Genomic DNA, 7185 nt, shown 5'->3' with positions numbered 1-7185 from the left:
ACTGATCTCCAGTAGCATATTGGGCACCTACCACCCTGGGGAGCTCATCTTTCAGTGTCCTATCTTTTTGCCTTTTCATACTGTTCATGGGGTTCTCAAGGCAGGAATACTGAAGTGGTTTGCCATTCCCTTCTCCAGTGGGCCACATTTTGTCAGAACTCTCCACCATGATCCATCTGTCTTGGGTGGACCTACAAGGCATGGCTCATAGTTTCATTGAGTTAGACAAGGCTGTGGTCCATGTGATTAGATTGGTTAGTTTTCTGTGATTGTGGCTTTCAGTCTGTCTGCCTTCTGATAGAGAAGGATAAGAGTGTTATGAAAGCTTCCTGATGAGAGAGACTGACTTAGGGGGATAACTGGGTCTTGTTCATGTATTATTTACATTTAAATATCTATGAAAATTATTCTTAAAAATTTATTAAATGTATAATAAATGTAATAAATTTGCCATTGTGATGGTTAATTTTATGTGTTAACTTGACTGAAATATAGGGTGCCCATATGGCTGGTTAAACATTATTCTGTATGTCTATAAGACATTTCCAAATGTATTAGCATTTGAATTGGTAGGCTGAATAAAGCAGATGGCCCTCCCCAGCTTGGGTGTGTATGGCTGAATCCTCGGAGGGTCTGAATGCAACAAAGGGCAGAAGGAGGTTGGATTCCAGTCTTCTCTACCTCATGACTTCAATTGAACATGGATCTATCCTCAGCACTCCAGTTCTCAAGTCTTTAGACCTAGACCAGAATCTATACCATCAGGTCCCTGGCTCTTGGGCTTTGAACTACACTACCTGCCTTCCTGGGTCAGTTTGCAGACAACACATCTTTACTAATACAGCCCTTAAACAAAATAAACATACAAATGGATGTTCTTTTCCATGAGGTATTCTCAGACATTGAGGAGTTGGTTGCTGCTCTCCAAAGAACAATGCTCACTTCACATCACAATGTAATGTCTTAGTACTTTAAAGTTTCTTTAATTATTCACATGAGATAGCCCATTAAAATATCTCAGCAACATGAGTCCTGCAAGAATGTAAACTCTCCATATTTGTATTAACAGAGAACGAATCTGTGAGCTTCATCCTGTGGCAAGATGCACTACTTATGTATAGACTATATTCCTAGATCTCATTGCTTTTTCTGGTGTCAAGAGATGAAAGTGGAGAGCATGAGATGGGGTTAGAAGAAAAACTTCACTACATCCTCTTATCTCTTTTGAATTTTGTGAACCATTACATTTAAAATATTGTCTATTGAAACTGCCCTTTCTGGATAATTGATATCATACAACTCCTGCTGTTAGGAAAGTGTTAACCTCTATTATAAAGTGAATGAGGCAACTGGTCTTGAACAAAGTGAAAAAGTTGTCTAGATGGGTATCTAGGGGAAGAGCATTCCAGGAGGAAACAACTAGGAAAAGGGTCTTAGGGACCTTATTCTTTTATGTGGAAATCATGTCAGAGAGGAGCTTTATGGTGCAATATTTACTGCTCCAAAAATATGTCTATTAAGAGCAATGACATGCAAATTGCCCCCAAAGTTGTAGTTACAGGCTGCTTTTGTCACTTTACAAATTAATTGATCAGAATTTTGTTTTAAGTTTTGACATCTCCTGATTTGTCAGTCTAAATTTTCAAACAAGTGACATACAGGACCATTTAAGATATGTGCTGTGCTCAGTCACTCAGTTGTGTCCAACTCTTTGTGATCCCATGGACTGTAGCCCACCAGGTTCCTCAGCCCATGGGATTTTCCAGGCAATATCCTAAAGAATATTGAATATTTGTGGGCCCTAGTGTGTACTGCCTTTAAAAATCAAATGTTACACAGAGGAAATAGAAAAGTAAAAGCATAAAGTATTTTTATTGTTTTTTCTTCAACTTTTACATTTCTATATTAATCTTTTAAAGATCAACAAATGCAATTATTTTTATGAAAAACAGAACACTTTCATAAATTAAATTGAAAATCCAATCTACTCTCATTGGCTATGTATCTATTTTTGTTCTCTGACTGAGTTTTTCAGTTGTTATTGTTCTCTAATCTTTAGCTATTTAATCTCCATTTGAAAGAGATATATCTTATTGTCCTACCCCAGTATGTGCAGTAGAGCATATTTGAACAACCTGAATAGCTGCTTAATAGAGTTAGCTTTGTCATATTTCATTATTAGAAACTGTTGGGTTGGAAAAATACAATTCATTTTCTTCTTAAATCTTTTAGTAGTGGGAGTGAAGCAGACATGGTGACCTAAAAAAATAAAAAGGAAGCATAAATGTATAAAATAAGGGGATTTTAAAAAAAGATTGTGTTGGTAAAGAATAGGTTGGGAATAGGAGAATATTATTTTTCTAGCTAATTACTACTCAGCTTGTTTTTAAAGGCTTTCTCCTAAACCCGTATCTCTCCTACTTGTTCTGTTGGGGGAGTGTGTAATTTCCTCGGTTCTGTCTTTTCACAACAAAAATTTGAAGCGACGGACCAGTGTTACAGCTCTCAGATGGACCAGTATTACAGCTCCATGTTACAGCTCAGTTTTATTTAGAAAATAAAGGAAAATACATCCTCGAGGCATGAGGGGATGCCGACAAAAAGATGCGAAGAGAGAGAGAGACCCCCAGCCCTTTGGCTCCTCTTCGTATATGTTTTTTTTCTCCTCCTCCTGGGCCTGCCCTAGGTAAATTAGGCTTGCCAGAAATCACTTCTGGCTAGAAGTGCTAGAAGTTTGTTCTACCTGAGGTCCTCACTCCAGTCCTCGGACCTTCCTTTGTTCTATTTTTGTGGGCTTTTCCCTTCCCTATATTTTAGCCACTGCCATTCTGGACTCCTTTTTCCTATTCTACCTACCTAACAGTTCCAACTTTCTCTCATTTATTACCAGTATATAGTTAGAAGTGAAGTGAAGTCGCTCAGTCGTGTCCGACTCTTCACGACCCCATGGACTGTAGCTTACCAGGCTCCTCCCTCCATGGATTCTCCAGCAAGAGTACTGGAATGGGTTGCCATTTCCCTCTCCAGGGGATCTTCCCGACCCAGGGATCGAACCCGGGTCTCCTGCATTCCAGGCAGACACTTTAACCTCTGAGCCACCAGGAAAGCCCATATACTTAAAATAATTCCCTATTTCCCAGGAGTAGACATGACCATGTATGCAGCTAATGATGAAGAAAATGAAAACAAGCACACGAGTGTCCCCCATGTTCTTTGTTAATGGAATACTCAGGGTAGGGACCATGGAGGAAGATTCTTAACAGATTCTATGTCAGGACATGCAGTGCAAGACAGTGTCTGTTCTCTCTCGACTCCATAATCATTGTTCCATTGTCTCCTCTATACCACCGGAGATGGGGACCCTCACACCATATTTCTTAAATTCCCGAGCTCCCTTGTCAGTTGGCTCTTAGGTTGGAAGGTGGGATGAAGAGAGAAGCTCTTAGTTCTGCCTTCTGGTGGTACTTTCTGCAGCCATGGCTGATGAGCCTCAGTTCCTGGGCTCCTGGCTCTCACAGCTTGATCCCTAAATAGCAGCCTCAGGGGTGTGGAAACTGTAAACTCTAATCTGTTCCATTTTGCTGCTGTAGGGGAGGGAAGGATTCCTGCAGTTACTGATCTTTTGAATAGAATTACTTACTCCTTTTTGTTCTCAAGGTCCTGTAACACCCTTGAAATCAGTTCCTTTATTAAATTCCCTCTATTTGAAATACCTATATATAATCACATACACATTTCCTACAAAATAGAAAAATTGTATACTTATGTTTTACAAGCTTCCCACCTCTCCATTAGTTTCTCTATTTTTAGTGTTTTCCAAACATTAAAACTCCCTCTGACCTCTACTTGCCCAGAAGTTATCATGATGCTTCTGGTTTTCTCATGATGCCCTTACTGGGTCCTCATAGTGACCATGCTCAGATTATCTCTTGTATCAAGTCAAATGTACTTTGTATCTAATATTTCCTGGGACTTCCAAGGTAATTGAATCTTGCACTCCGCCCACCTCCCACCCCCATCTCAGTTCACCATTTCTTTCTGAAGACACACTTTACCCTATCAAACAGAATTAGACTTCCTCATCTCTGCTCACATAGCTATGAACCTGAACTTCTACTAAAGACAGAATTTATTACATTGTACTAAAACTGTTGGTTTATGTGGCTTTCACAATAGTCTGTGAGTTATTTGACATCATCTCTACAGTCTAGACAGAGAAGGCAATGGCACCCCACTTCGTACTGTTGCCTGGCATGGGATCATGGATGGAGGAGCCTGGTGGGCTACATCCATGGGGTCACTAAGAGTTGGACACGACTGAGTGACTTCACTTTCACTTTTCACTTTCATGCATTGGAGAAGGAAATGGGAACCCACTCCAGTGTTCTTGCCTGGAGAATCCCAGGGACAGGGGAGCCTGGTGGGCTGCTGTCTATGGGGTCGCACAGAGTCAGATGTGACTGAAGTGACTTAGCAGCAGCAGCAGCAGCAGCTATGGTCTAGAATGGTCCTGGCAAATGAATACATTTTTAAAAATTAAAGCAATGAATCGTTTATCTAGAATGACATGAATTCCAAAGGTTTGCAGCCTAATAATGCAAATTAAAGAGAGGCAATATTAGTTCATGGCTTGGGGCAGGGGGATGGTTATAAGGTTAAGCAAACTATAAACTATTCAAGGGTAGAGTCTTGCCTTTCACATATCGGTATCCTCAGCTCAACATTATGCTGAGGTATTACATGGGCTAATACCTGCAGGGATGTAAAGATGCTTTTAATTAAGCAGTCATGGTGATAAAGGTCAAGAATTAAAAGGAACGATTGGATATCAGAAGGCGGGAATATAGAAGAATAGGGTTTATTTCTTCATAGCATCTTTTTGCCAAAAGTCATCTGAAACTCATTATACCTTCCCCCTGAACTAGCCCAGAATTCCAGAGCCTCTGCACTAAATGGTCACTTGTCTTAGAAGAAAGCAGTTAATCAGTTGCTCAGATGTGCAGCGGCTCTTCTCTAAATCCCTGTCACTTATCTGAAACATTCATTCTTGAAGTATTAAGTGGGTAACACTAAGTGGGTAATGGTTTAATAACACATCATTTAAGGATTTTGTAGATTTTTGTACATCTACACAAAGGATTTTAGAGATGAAAGAATAAAGAAGCACTCTGTATTGGTGTGAGATTCAAACTCTGTGGCAGGCAGAAGGGATGTGTAACCTCCACCCAGGCAACAACCGCTTATATCATGCTGACTCTTAGACAAGTGCACACACTCAGCCAGCAAGCCAGTGTGGTGGAAATAATTCTAGGACATATAAACAATCTTGGTAATTGAAAAGAGGGAAACTCATATCATCATGGCATGGCCCAAATGAGGGCAGATATAACTTTTATGGACACTGTCTCTCTAGGTAATATTTCTGCATCCATCAGGAGAATTTTTCAAGGCACTCCACAGTGCTCCAAGGAGGGAAGCTTGTCAAGCGTGGCAGCTGGGGAGAGGCAGTAGGTGTACAAAAAGCTGATGACCTTTGAACAGAAATGTAGACTGAATTGAACAACTTTTTTTTTTTTTTTTTTTTGCACCATTTTGCTGTTTATTTCAAGCTTACAGAGAAGCTTAAACATTTGTGGAAAAACACTGAAGGCTTATTTTGCTCTTAAGTTCATGTACGTTTCAGTGATAAATACACAGTATTTAACTTTGTACACGTGATAAAAGGAAAATGCATAGTAGAAAGGATCAGGAATAAAACAGAAGCATCGGGCATGATATCAACCACAGAATAGAAAAGTCAGTAGTCTCATGACACTTGGCCAGTAAAGCTGGAGAGAATGAAATCAATGACCTTGAGGCCTTCCCTAGCACCTTGGAAGCAAGTGGAGGTCTTGGTTCTTCCCCCTAGTGATGTGAAGTTCCCCTTTGGAAGATGGGTGAGAGCGACAGGGGAGTCTATGGGTTTAAATTGCCCAGTTCTTCACCTCGTTCGGAAAGGCTTGGAGGACCAGAGCCCTAGCTTATGAGAAAGGCCAGACCAGTGGGGAGATGCCCTCTCTGGCCCCAAGTGCCAGCAAGGGGCTAGATAAAGCTTTATGGGAGCCACTGGCCAGGCTGTGGAACAGATGAGGAAGCGGAACAGGGCAGACGAAAGATGGGTAGAGAACATGTGTTTCTTCAAGGCCACAGGTGCAGGCCACCGCTTGCTTACAAATTGGTCCCACAGATGAGCCAGTAATGGAAGGGAAGGATAGGCATCTTTTTGCTTACCTAGAAAAGCTGCTCATAACAGCTTCTGCCCTTTCTTGACAGAGTTGGCTTTGGGGAAAAAAAATCAGTGTTTGTGCTCTAAGAGTGGAGAGAAACCCCAAGAGTCTGTGCTCCAAGTAGCTCTAATGCTACAGCCCTCTCTGCTAATCCTTTTCTCAGTGGGCCAGTTCTTTTCCACAGCTTTCTTTGATGTTTCTTAGTGTAAAAAAAAAACAACAGTAATGAACATTGGCCTCCCCCAACCCACCCACCTAAACAGCTTGGTGCTGCCTGATTGCTGGCTTTCCACATGTGAAATCTTCCACAGAGAGTTTCATGGTGGGAGAAATGGCATTGCCAATGCAGTTGTGTAAACACAGGAAGAGTTCTGCAGAGGCTCTGCATGCTGCCAGCCCCCGCCCCTCCAGGCGAGCCCCCCACTGCCAGGTCAGAGTCCACAGGGACTAAGATGAAGAGCCAGCTGACCTGAACCCCTGCAAGGTGCTTATTGCAAACCAGACCCATTTGTTCCCAGGATGCAGGATGGGTGGAGCCTGTAGATTTAAACAAGCACAGGAGGAAGAAGAAGTACTAGATTACAGAAATAAAGAAAGCAGGCCAGAGGACCTTACATCAGATCAGTGTCCTTGGCTCTTGGAAACCAGCCTTCTCTAACTCCGTACTGCTTATAAGGTAGAAAGAAGAGTCTGGCTAAATGACAGTCAAGAGCTTATGAAGATCTGCGGAAGCTCTGTGAACGCACTGGGCAGCAGGCACGAGACCTGCTGCTCTGTCTCTGCAGAAAGTGCCCGTATCAACACGGATCAGCCAGAAACTACAGGAGAGCTCGTCCTTCTGAGCCCAGTTACCGACACTGTTTTCCCCAAGGCAGATTCCACAAAGCACTGGGAATCCCCTAGGCCAAGTCCTTCCAAT

General features: G+C 41.9%; 1 non-coding gene across 1 annotated transcript; it reads right to left on the bottom strand.

Annotated features, from left to right (window-relative positions):
• Positions 1-3032: 3032 nt before the first annotated feature.
• Positions 3033-3105, bottom strand: TRNAS-GGA (transfer RNA serine (anticodon GGA)). The gene has a single exon. It is a non-coding gene; the product is annotated as a tRNA-Ser (tRNA).
• Positions 3106-7185: the final 4080 nt, after the last annotated feature.

This window comes from Bos mutus, chromosome 20 (genome assembly GCF_027580195.1).
Source record: "Bos mutus isolate GX-2022 chromosome 20, NWIPB_WYAK_1.1, whole genome shotgun sequence".
NCBI lineage: Eukaryota > Metazoa > Chordata > Mammalia > Artiodactyla > Bovidae > Bos > Bos mutus.
Note: the sequence above shows the minus strand (reverse complement) of the source record. Positions and strands in the feature narration are given on the sequence as shown.